The sequence below is a fragment of the Cnephaeus nilssonii genome, assembly GCF_951640355.1.
Source record: "Cnephaeus nilssonii genome assembly, chromosome: Y".
Lineage (NCBI taxonomy): Eukaryota > Metazoa > Chordata > Mammalia > Chiroptera > Vespertilionidae > Cnephaeus > Cnephaeus nilssonii.
This window is the reverse complement of record NC_137096.1, coordinates 9,939,105-9,952,112: the sequence shown is the minus strand read 5'-3', so window position 1 is coordinate 9,952,112 and position 13,008 is coordinate 9,939,105.

The following is a 13,008-nucleotide window of genomic DNA, read 5'->3' as shown; positions in this document are numbered from 1 at the left end:
GTGAAACACTTAATAAAGTCACTTGCACAGCAAACTTACTCAGCTAAATTTTACCAATGTAAGTTTGAATTGATAACGTATTTTAGTGCAAAGAAAAACAAGAAGGCAAACAATACAAAATTTCCCAGTATAGAATGGAACACATTATATACAATCCTCTGGGGAAGTGGACTAGAAAGGAAGATTAAGGAGAAGAAGGAACAGCATAAAAATGCTGACTATGACAAAAGGCTCCTTCTTGTGTTTCTTAAATGAACATTATGGATATCAAAACCCTAAGTTATTTTATATTTTTCGATATATTTATTTTTATTGTTTTCAGAGAGGAAGGAAAGAGTTAGAACCATCAATGGTGAGAGAGAATCATTGATTGGCTGCTTCCTACAAGACATCTACTGAGCTTGGAGAACACAACCCAGGCATGTCCCAGACAGGGAATTGAACCCTGAGCTACTGGTTCACAGATTGAAAATCAACCCCTCAGCCAAGTAGGCCAGGTTTTGGCTCTTCTTTATTCAGAGTATTCCTTTAAACAGCCCTGTCTCCCAGATGCCCTAAATCCAACCTGCCTGACTGCTATGCAGATTGGTGGAATCTGGGATACATTCAATAGTAAGCCACCGACTATGTGTGCCTTACTCTCCCTGCTTGCTTTATGATGGCATGGAGACCCCCATTTACAGGGCCTTCATGTATAGGATCCCTGTAAACCAGCAGTCACCACCTACCCAGAGCCCCTGTATGCTCATCTTCACAGATGATGTCTCTATCTAAGTATGCACTTTCTAAGCCTCATTGCCTTGGTACTGTGCCTTTTTGAATATTTTGATGGAAAAATCCAGATTCTAATGAAGAATTTTTCTGGATTTCTCAGTTGTGGTCTCCAGAAGAAGTAAAGTGTTAAGTGCAGGACACCCTGTTGAGAGACAACATGCAGCAATGAGTTTTCTTTTGTTTTGTCTTGTTTTAATATGGTGGATATTTAAATTGATACTTTAGAGAGAGATGAATGTAGAGAGAAAGACAAAGAAGCATACATTGAGTCAGAAATATTAATGGTTGCCTGGGGACCGGATCTGCCACCTAGACATATGCCCTGACCGGGAATCGAACAGTTGATCTTTGTGATGCACTGGACTATGCCTAGCCACACTGGCCAGGGTGCACTGACTTTCACTTTTATTCCTTAACTTGTATCTGGTGACTAATAATCACTATTAATGCTAATGACCCTGGGCAATTCCAGAACAGGACATGCTGACAAATGCTTTACCTAAGTTAGCCCCACAAGTGAATCTCTACACAACATAATGGGACACGTTCTCTATATATGGAGAGGAACCAACACCCAGATCATGCGATGTTTACCCATGCCCTTCCTCCCCCAGAACCTACCCATTCTTATACTTTTCCTAAATTCCAGAGGTTCTGATTCCCATTATGGACACTGTTCCCTGTCAAGGTGGAGATAGGAAGACAAGGTGCGAGAGAGAGAGAGAGAGAGAGAGAGAGAGAGAGAGAGAGAGAGAGAGAGAGAGAGAGAGAGAGAGAGAGAGAGAGAAAAGAGAGAAGCATTTTCTGATCCTTGTTTTCTGAAGTAGCAGAGTGTGTCTGGCCGGTGTGACTCCGTAGACCTATAATCCCAGAGGTCATAATTGAATTCTCAGTTGGGACTGATGCTTGAGTTCAGGACTGACTCCCCAGGGTCATGTGCAGGAGACAGCCAACCAATGATTTTGTCTCATTATTGTGGTTTCTATCCTTCTCTCCCTCTCCCTTTCTCTCTGAAATTAATAGGAAATGTACTTAAGAAATGGTAAAATATGCTCCCAAGTTGATGGGCCCAAACAAGAAGAGGGGAAGGAAGAAGAAAATAAAGTAACAGCAATAAAAAGTATGAAGGGTCAGGTGCTTTGTGTGGCAAGCTAGAAAGCTGATTACATCCAGCAGAGAGCAGCAAGCACATGAGTGGCTGGCACTGCATGAGAGGCAGTAGAAGGAGAAAAAGCAGGACTGACTCCCTCACATTAAGGGAGATGAGAGGCACACATGGAGCCCTGCCCCTGGGCCTGGGTTGTGTGGCCTTCGTCCCAGGTGCTCCTCTTGCAGGCCACTCAGTGAGCCAAATGAGACAGCCCAGGGCCAGAATGCAGTGGCATGTGGACACGGAACCTGTTTCTTGCTGGACAGCTGACTGTCCGTTGATTATGGGATCTCCATTTCACTTGGTTGTATTGCCCCTCAGGGTGGCCCTCCATACACCCAACTCCCCAGAGTGACTCCACCTAAGTGCTCTCCTGGAACTGTCTTGGGGTTGGCCACTCTTCAGACCAAAAACCCAGGGACTTTCACTGGCTCAGTGTTGTTTACCACCTCCTTGATGGATGAGAAGGAGGGTCATGTTGGCAGAGTCTTCTCACATTATGACCTAGCCTCCACAAAGGGTTTCATATTCTTAGTACAGGACACGGATACTAAGCAAAGGTTTATGCCAGCTTAATATTGTGCTGAAAGGAATGTAACTGTGTTTACTGGCCACAATTAATTGAATTCAAGCAGGGGCTGGATCCAGGGGGATGACAGGCATGGATCTGTGAGTTCAAGCCTCTGACTAGCTGGCAGGATGATGTTCCTTTCAGTTCTGGGGGCCTGGCTTGTTCATAGGGAATCCCTACCATGGAGCAGTCAAAGGCCTCCAGAGTCCCCCAATCCCCTCAGCCACCCAGGTGCCCAGGGCAGGCCTGAGGCACAGGCAAGTCTTGGTTGGCGGCTGCTCAAACTCCCAGGGCCACCCAAGGCTCAGGTAACCAGGGCCGGCCTAGGCTTGAGCTTCAGGCAGTGGAAGCAGCACAGGTATGATGGTGTGGGGGGGGGGGGTTGCCTTCCCCTGATTGCCAGGCTGCCTGTTACCCCTGAGGGCTCCTGGACTATGAGGGGGGCTGGCGGGACTAAGGGACCTCCCCTCCAGTGCATGATTTTTCACGCACTTGGCCTCTTGTTGGGTAAATAACTAATGTTATACAACTACCGTGAAGAAATGAGAGTTGCTGGAATTCTCAAAACTCCCTCTCAAACTCCCACTACACACAACCGACCTGACCTTCTATGTCATGGCCCTAACATCTCTCTACCTGTATATGCAATTTCCCCAAATGTGCAAAAGCAGAATAGTGGAAGGAAACCCCCCTTCCATTACTAGACTCAGCAAGTATCATGATTCTGCCATATTCATTTTCTCTCTCCTTTCTTCCCTTCTTTTCAACTATTTTTCTTTGTCTGTAGAACTTCAAAGCAAACCCCAGACATCACATTTCTTCATCCTTATACACTTCAAAACTAGTCTCTAAAAAAAGTACATTTCCTTGCATAACCATAGTATACCTTTAAAGTTAACAACTTTTTATTGTTATCATCGAATACTGGAATTTTTAAATGCTTCAAAAATAATTGTATAGTCCAAGCTGGTTCGGCTCAGTGGATAGAGCATTGGCCTGTAGATGAAAGGTCCCAGGTTCGATTCTGGTCAAGGGCACATGCCAAGGTTTGTGAGCTTGATTGCCACTAGGGAGCATGCAGGAGGCAGCCTATCAATGATTCTCTCTCATCATTGATGTTTCTATCTCTCTCTCCCTCTCTGAAATAAATAAAAATCATATTTTAAAAAATAAGTGTACAATTTTATTTATTTTATTGCATAAGATGTTCATTCTGCCTCTTAAGTCTCAATTTAAAGCACTCCCCTTTCCACACCTTCTTTGCTATTTTTGTAAAAAGATTTTCGTTTGCTGAAGAAAAGGAGCCAATTGTCCTGTTTTTGAAATTGCTACCTACCTCTTAAAGCTTAATTAGATTCCCAGTTGGCATAGGTCTTGTTTCTACAAATCTAGGTAACTGCTCTCAGAACCACACCTGATAGGAATATCCTGTGTGAAAAAATATTTCTCTGCCATGCTTCATGGGTGGTCAAACTCACTCCCTGGGTAAGGTGTAAGCTCCCCCTCCCCTACTAACATCCTCATCTCATTACATTCCAAAATCATGTTCATAGGCATGTCAGGAGAGAGAACAACTTCAGCTCACTCACTGACTGGTGGCTTCTTTCAACTAATATTAACTAGATGTCTTTCAGGCGAGAAGTGCCTCTAAAACATCTAGTCTAGAACTTTGGGGAAATAACATACACCTGACCCACACCCTCTGTTCCATTGCTCACAACTCTACAGAAGTTTCAAGGGACTCAATTAAAACTCAACCATTAACTGGGGGAGGTCTTTAATAGGTTTCAATTGAGACAGACTCACTTCAATTTGAGAGCTACAGGAGAGAAATCCAAGGGCTGTCATGAAATGACTTTGTTCTCAAAGAGTACTTAAGTCTCTGCGAGCAGAGTGTCTGACAAAATTTTTGCCTGGGGCATACGTCTGTCAGCTATTTACACGTGTTCCAAAGACATTGCCAGAAGACACTAGAATATTCAATGAATCCTTTGGCTGTGGGCAAGTGATGCTTCCCTCTTTTCTCTGATAGAGCAAGTGTAAAGTGGTAGAAGCCCCTTCTCTGCCTGCTGTGATTTGCACAATTTCCTTAGAACTGGGAGGAAGTCACAGCCTCTGCATTGAGTGAGAGTCCCTGGCCCCCATCCCATGGATTTGAAAGGAGCCTCTGGGTCCCATGGGACATTCAGGGCTGGCCTTGGGCCAAGTGTTACCTATTCTCCTTGCAGCTGTGGAATGGCTGGGATATGGTTCCAAGGTAAACACCATGTTTCCCCCTATGAATCTGTCCCCGATGTAGGCCTTGTTAACAGACTGACAGCACATATAAGTTTGAAACAGGACTTGTGTTATTTAAGTGAGTCAAACCTCTTGTTATTTGAAAAAAGGAGGCTCTTGGGAGACATGCATCTGATGAGGACCAGTTTCTGGAACCTGATACCCTGCGCAGGGCAGTGCGCCTGCCTCCGACTGGTCATGCAGGTAATTCCAGATCCTCTGGGGCTGTGGAAAGCTGTCTCTTGACCCCTCTTCGCCTTCAGTGTCAACAGAGAGCAAGTAGACAGGTCATAAGGGTTCAGATGCAGCAGGTGAGGCGGCCACCATGTTGGGTTCTGCTCTGGGGAAGCAGGGAAAAGAGTTCTAAGCCCTTGTCAAGGGCTCTTTGGGAATGACTGTTTAAGGTTCTCACTTTATTATTTTTTCACAGGAATAAGGCAAGAGAATGTGTCCTGCACCATTCCCATCAGCACAGCACAAAGCCAGGGCGCCAGAGGGTGGCGGCATTTCTCTCATTCTTTCTCCTCCCTGGGATCCTCCCAAAGTGCCCAGGAGCAAGAGGCTGCCATGTGGCCTTTGGGATTGGGGTCAGCGTGGGACAGTGCCTGGCCTCTGCTGGGGGTGCCAGGCAGGGAGGGTCCCAGTGAGAGCACTTGAGGAGGGAGACCCAGCAGATGCATCGCCTGGGCTCTGGGACACCAGCAGGTGCCTGTCACAGTGCCCGCCCTGTGAGCTGAGTGTTTCCTGACTCAGGAGTCACTTTGCCCTTTCGATTCCTTGTTATCACTGTTTGCCACCCCCTTTGGCCCTTTCTTCTCCTCCCTGCCCACCTCCATCCCCAGCTCTAGTTTCCCGTGTGAGTTCCTAGCAGGAACTCTTCCAGGGAGACAGTAAGGTCCAACTGGAAGCAGAATCCAGTGACACCCAGGGCCCAAGTCAATTTCGCTCCAAGGTCCTGGTCCAAGGACTTATCAGGGAGGCCACCCTGTGGCCTGGAACTAGTTCCCTATCATGAGACTTGCTCCCCATCACCATGGCTCTTCTTCCAGTTTTTTTTACTTAAAACCCTGATGTATTACAGTGACTATTTGGTCTAAGACCTCAAAAAGGACATTTCTACAGTAGAAAGAGTTCAACTCTTGAAGACCTATTCTGTGGCTCTGGCCCTTTAAGGTGGGCCTGCAGGTCAGACCTGGGAGCCATGGAAACTGAAGAATGTTTGGTTTCCTCATCTCTGTTACAGCCTGACAGTTGCTACCCTTTGTACCTCTGAGACGTCCTCCTCCTGCCTTCTGTATTGGCTTGGTAACCATTGCGCTTTATTTTTGACCCTAGTTAAGAGAACCCTGAGATTTCTTTGGGTGTGGGGTGGTGTGTATGTAATCCATTCATTTGCTCTGTGAACGAGTTAACTGTCACCAGCAGTTCTGCAGAGAGGTGAAGGTAGGCCACCTTTATTTGTTTATAATTTATGTTAAAACTTGTCTTTTGTAAAAACATGTTTTTATTGCTTTTAGAGAGAGAGGAAGGGAGAGAGAGATAGAAACATCAATGATGAGAGAGAATCATGGGTCAGCTGTTTGCATGCCCCCTACTAGGGATCCATCTCACAAACCGGGCATGTACCCTGGTCAGGAATCAAACCATGAACTCCTGGTTGATAGGGCAATGCTCTACCACTGAGTCACACCAGCCTGGACTGGCTACCTTAATTAGACAGAAATGAGCACCATCACATTTGCAGGCTGGTCTACAAGCCTCTTCCCTGATAGCTTTGTCAAATCACAGGGCCTTGCTCCTTTCATAAATCAAACACATATTTCTCTTTATAAATGATCAGCCTTCTTATGTCCTTTCATGTTATAGCTAGAGGCCCTGTGCACGACATTCATACACTGGGGAGAGGGGAAGGGTCCCTCAGCCAGGCTGTGCCCTCTCCCAGTCTGGGACCCCTTGGGGACTTCCTCCTGCTCCCCAGAGGCAGGAGAGGCTCCGCCCACAGCTGCTGCCCTCACTAACTGTGAACCTAGCTTCTGTGTGAGTGGTGCTCCCACTGTATGAGTGCATTGACCACCAGGGGGAAGCTCCTGAATGGAGCGTCTGCCCCCTGGTGTTCAGTGCACATCATAGTGACCAGTTATTCCACCATTTAGTCAATTTTCATATTATGGTTATATTATTATAGAACTAAGGCCCAGTGCATGAAATTCATGCACTCAGAGGGAAGGGGGGCGTCAGCCTGGCCTATACCTTCTTGAAGTCTGGGAGCCCTTGAGGAATATACAACTGATGGCTTAGGCCTGCTTCCCATGAGAGTGAACTGACCACCTGGGGGCAGTTCATGCATTGAGAGTCTGCTCCCTGGTGGTCAATGTGCATCATAGCTACTGTTTGCTCCACTGTTTGGTAGATTTGCATATTTGCATTTTATTATATAGCATAAGACTAAAGGCCTGGTGCATGAATCTGTGAATATTGAAAGGAAATTAATTACAAGGTGGCCAATGGGGTGGGACTGGTCAAGATTTACTGGAAATGCCCTGGAGCCAACCTCCCATGGTCCCTTCCCAGCCAGCCACACCTGGGGCAGCACTGGGGTTCAAAGGGTATCTGCAGAGTCAGCCGGATCGCTCCAGGAGGTGGTGTCCCTAGGCTTTGCCTGCGGGTTTCAGGCCGAAACTGGCAGCCCGACTTCCCCCAAGGGGTCCCAGAGTGCAAGAGGGCATTCTGCAAAGTTGCTATCACTCGGCAGCCCCTGCATTGAGCGTTTGCCCCCTGGTGGTCAGTATTGGTCGTACCTAACAGCTAGCTGTTCAGCCAGTAAGTTGCCTAGCCTTTTATATTTAGAGAGAGAGGCCCAGTGCACAAAATTTGTGCAAGGGAGAGTGGACAAAATTCATGCAAGGGGGAGTGGGGTGTCCCTCAGCCCAGCCTGCAACCTCTCCAATCTGTGACCCCCCGAAGGATGTCTGTCTGCCCGTTTAAGCCCGATCCCACCGCTGACTCCCAACCACTTGCCTGCCTACCATCCTGATTGCTCCTAACCACTTTGGCCTTCCAGACTGATCACCCTCTAACCACTCCCCTGCCAGGCTGTTTTATGTCTAACTGCTCCCCTGCCAGCCTGTTTGATCCCTCCTCTGCCAGCATGGTAACCCCTTAACTGCCCTCCCCTGCAGGCTTGATCACCCCAACTAACCTCCCTTGTAGGCCTGGTCCCTCCCAACTCCCCTCCCTGCTGGCCTGAAATCTTTGAAGTGGTGCAAAGATTTGCTGGCATGGTTCTGAGCCCCACATTCTACCTGACCACACCTCTTGCACTTTAGGGGTTCTTTCTCCTGGTGCACCTTTTTATGTTGGCTGGACATTCCTCACCCATCCACATTCCCTGCAGTTCCCAAGTATACCTGCCAGCTCCGATCTTCTGAATGCTCAGGCCTTTCCACATGGACTGCTGGTAAAATGTCTAAATAAGATACAAGGAGATTTTCTAATTTGGTCTTCACAAAAGACATGTTCCCATCCCCCCAGGTGCAGACACAGACTCAACCCAAACCTCCAAAAGCTGGCATGCTTTCCGGCAAAGGCAGGCTTCTCCTCCCTGACTCCCTCACTCCACCAAAACTCACTGGGCCTGGGATCCATTCCCTCATCCCTCTGTTGGCGAGGAGGTCATCAGACTGGCTGTCAACCCATCCCATCTCATGAGGAAACTTTCCAATGGGTAACATGTAGAGGGCGTGTTCCCCTGGGGAGTTGATACTCTACTGGGCATATCAGACTTCCCAGCAAGGAGCTAGGGTTTGGAGGAGCCAAACAGCTTCTGCCTGGGGAGCTCCCTATGGAATTCACTCTGAGTGGGCCTCATTCCCTCATGTTAATCATCAGAGAGAAGCCCTGGGAACTCCATTTTCTGGTTAGTCCAGCAACTGCTCCCATGGGTTCAAATGAAAAAGAGATCCAAATAAGTTAGCCCACAATCTAGATGTTGCTTCACACAATATATTTGCTTCATGCAGAAGACATCAGGATATGTTTAACTTGCACCCAAAAGAAGCCAACATGTAAAGGGATTTTGAGCAAGGGATGAGTAAAAAAGTAAATAGGCATGACTTATTTTAGGCAACATGTAAATCTTCAAGTTCATGTTTATTTTTAACTACAAAAGTATGTATGTTTCCCATTACACCCCATGCAAATTACAGAAAAATACATAAATAGGAATGAAAATATTCTCCTCTCAACTGATCTGTGTACTTCCTTCTAGTTTTAAAAAAAATAATGTGAATATAAATAAAATTACATCTTTATGTATTTATTTTGACAAAATGCTCATACTATATGTATTATTATTCACTTTTTTTTTGGTATGATACAGAAATTTCTACAGACAGTTCAGTCTTGGTAATGGTTATGTAATAATGCATTTTAATCCTGAATATAACATAATAGACTTAAACACTCTTCTATTAATAGACATTTAAGTCATTCTAGTTTTTCTCTATGATAAATGGTGATAAAACTAGCAACTCATACATTTTCACAACTCATACAAATGCCTCAAAATGGTTCTTGGAATCAAAGATGTTGGTACAAACATTTCCACTTGTTAGATAGATTTTTGTTTTTTCTTAATCCTCACCCAAGAATATGTTTTCCATTGACTTTTTGAGAGATGGGGAGGGAAGAAAGGAAGAATGGAGGGAGGGAGGGAGAGAAAGAGAGACAGAAAGAATCAATGGGAGAGAGAGTCAATAGCCTGGGATTGAAGGTGAAACCAAGGATTTGCCCTTGAATCGAATCTTAATCCCCTTTTGGCTTTGTCCGTTCATCTAACCACTTAGGAACACTGGCCAGAGCAATCATTTTAACATTTTAAACTATATATTTTTATTGATTTCAAAGTGGAAGGGAGAGGGATAGAGAGATAGAAACATAAGTGATGGGAGAGAATCAATGGTTGGCTGCATCCTTCACACCCCTCTACTGGGAATCAAGGCCAAAACCTGGATATGTGGCCTGTTGGGAAATCGAACCATGACCTCCTGATTCATAGGTTGATGCTCAACCACTGAGCTACCAACATTCCAACTTTTGAAAGATGTTGTCCAATTGTGTTTCAAAAATGCCTTGCAAATTAAAACTCTCACCATGGTCTTGGATTTCTTCGCATCGTTTGTTCTTACATCAAATATTTAAAACACTAATTGAAGGCCAATATGTATGTGGACCTCTTAAATATATGGTTTGGACAAGAAGAACAAGGGGACACGGCTAGCATTGCTATCCATGGCTCACGTTGTCTGTTTTCTTCTCTTTGCTGCTGCCTCACCTTCAGGTGGCCTGGGGCAAAGCCCTTGTTCTTCAAAAGCCTGGCCGTCCTCCTGGGTTATCTGTCCTGGGCCTTCAGCCTGGGGATAGCCAACAGCTGATCCTGGCGCATGTGGGAGTTCAACACTACAACCATCGCTGTCATGTACTTTGGACTTTGGGAAACTTCTTATGTCGACACCCTTAATGTGTCCGGCCTGAAGCTGGAGGTGTCCGTGTTCTCCAGGCTCAACAAGAGCTGGGGCATTCCGGATGAGATCCACTATGGCCAGGACCTGATGCTGCTGGCCAACTTCCTGGCGCCAGTGTCCCTGGTGTTCAGCACTCTGGCGGTCTGGGCCAGCTGGATCTGTGCCCGGTTCCCATACTTCTTCCGCACCTGCTACAACACCGCCGCCCTTCATCTCTCCCTCAGCTGCTTCTGCCTCATGCTCACGGTGGCCTGGAACTTTATCACAGACCTTTCTGGCCAAACCACCCTAGAGTTTCCACCTAAGTTTCCTGTTAACAAAGACATGGTCCACAGTAAGCGCATCTCCTACGTGCTGCCGCTGGGTGTCCTGGCCTCCATCTTCTCCCTCATAAGCGTCATGATTTTCTCCACGGAGAGCAGTTCCATGGAGCAAGAGAAACCCAAACTGTCAAGGCCAAAGGTCTGAATGAGGGCCCGCCCTCTGCAATGGCTGGCAGGAGTTTTCTTGAAGAAATGTCCTGTGTACACTTCATAGTGTTGTAAACATCCAGGCGTTCCAAATAAAACAGGCTTGGCTTTCCAGAGTGTGTCTGAAGCTCCTATTCACCTCTCCTGCTCTCTTCTTCAAGAGGTTTTACTCTTTGCAGCTGCTTGCGTGCTGAAATCTGTAGGCAAACATATTCTGTATTTACTGTCACAACTCAAAGGCCCTGGCTCCGTGGTTGAGCATCAGGGCACATGACCCTGTTGCAGGCTCAATACCCTGTCAGGGGATTTTTCTCTGTCTCTCTCACACTTCCTTTCTCTGAAATCAATAAAAACATATATTTTTAAAGACAATAAGGACAAAGTGAACACATTTTCAGATAAAGAACCTACAATCAGAGACACTTTCACAAGAAAGTCATTGGACACATAATGAAGGAACTGGATGCAGAAGCAGTGGTGAACACAAAATTAGTGAGAATGTGGGTAAAGCTAAACCAGGAATGCTGATAAGTTTTAAATGCCTGTATTATGGAGTTCACATCTATATATATATATGTATAATGGAGGGATACACAGATTTGTCCGGGACGCCGTCACATCATGACCTTTCACAGGGTGGGCAGGGTTGTGGGGCCCCAGGGTGGCACTCCAGGTCTAAGCGGGATTTTGTTCCACCCAGGCAGACTAGCCTGGGGCCTGCAGCCCAATCCCAATGCTGACCAGTGGTTCACTAAACTTTATTGGAGCTGCTCTCCCACCCCCTGCCCCAGGACCCCACTGCCCTCAAAAGGTTGCCACATTAGCATCCTGACAGGTGGGCAGCCTGGGAGAGCTGAGTGAGGCACTGACTACAGGGAGCCACAGAGGGGTGGGGCTGCTGGAGCCAAGCTACAGGGAGTCTGAGGAGATTGCCTGAAGGAAGATGTAGCTGCAGCAAAGCATCCAGAACAGAGCCACAGCCAAGGGGTCCGCAGGCAAGCAGACAAACCTCTGCCTGAGGATTGGCTCCAGGGCGAGCGCTGCAGCATTGGCGAAGCTGCTGGCCAGGAGGCAGGTAGGCCAAGGGGCATAGAGCTGTGCCACAGCGAGTTGCACTGCAGGGGCCTTGTGCAGGGGCAGGGGTGGGCAGGTGGGGATCTGCTTGCCAGCAGAGAGTGAGGTTCTGCAGTGGCCCCATGACTCAGGTTGGTCCGGTGTGAAATGCTGATATGGAAGGATGCTGGTGCGGAGGTGCGCAGGCCCTCAGCCATGAGGTGGGGTTTGAGGGGAGGCGCCACCTCACCAGAGGAGCGCCTCATTGCTGGGTACCCCAATGTGGTGGTTTGGCAAAGTTCCTAGTGGTAATTGGCATCACTGTGGCCTGCACACTTGAGAGGCTGTGACCCCTGCTCCTGCCTTTGCACAAAAGCAAGCCTACTCCTGCCCCCAGTTCCCATGTGCCTGCATAGAGAGTGCAAAGCCTACCACCTGCTCTACAGAAGCGGTGGCCATAAAGAATGGGAGCGGGGGGGCAGGTAGAGGAAAGAATGTGGAGCATCCACGATGAAGAGTTGCTTGAGAACAAGGCTCAGAAGCCTTCTGGGGATGTGAGTTCTGTTTGCCTCATGGCTGTCCCTTAGGAAAGGTGGAGAGTGCAGTTGTGAGGGCTCCCTGCATCCTGCGTCCAGTTGCACAGGCAACTGGAATTGGCCTCAATTTCCTGGTCTGTAAAAAGAATTAAGCATGTCCCAGGGCCTTCACTGAGCTATCAGGGACATTTGAAATTCTATATAAAGTAAGTGAGGGAAGAAGTGAGAAAGAAAAGGAAGGGTGAGCAACACAAGCGACCTGTAGACCTATTGTCACTAAAATTGGGAGTATAGTCAATAGTGTTGTAATGATGGTATGATGCCAGGTGGGTACTGGAAATATCAGAGAACACAGTGTAAAGAATATGATTGTCTGACCACTATTCTGTTGAGAAGCCAAAACCCTATTTTGTAAAAACTGCTGTTTGGAATTTTCTGCTGTTTTTCTTAGACGGCCTCTTATTCTAATAATATAACTTTGCTTTCTAGCCTGCTTTAGCCTGCTTGAATAATGAGGACAATAAACTTAGCTGTCTGACCTTGTAGGCCAGAGACTAGATATGCCCATAAATTTAGCTGTCTGACCTTGTAGGTCAAGACTAGTTATGCCCATAATTTTTAGAACTGTGCTTGTTTTCAAAGACAGCAGTGAGAT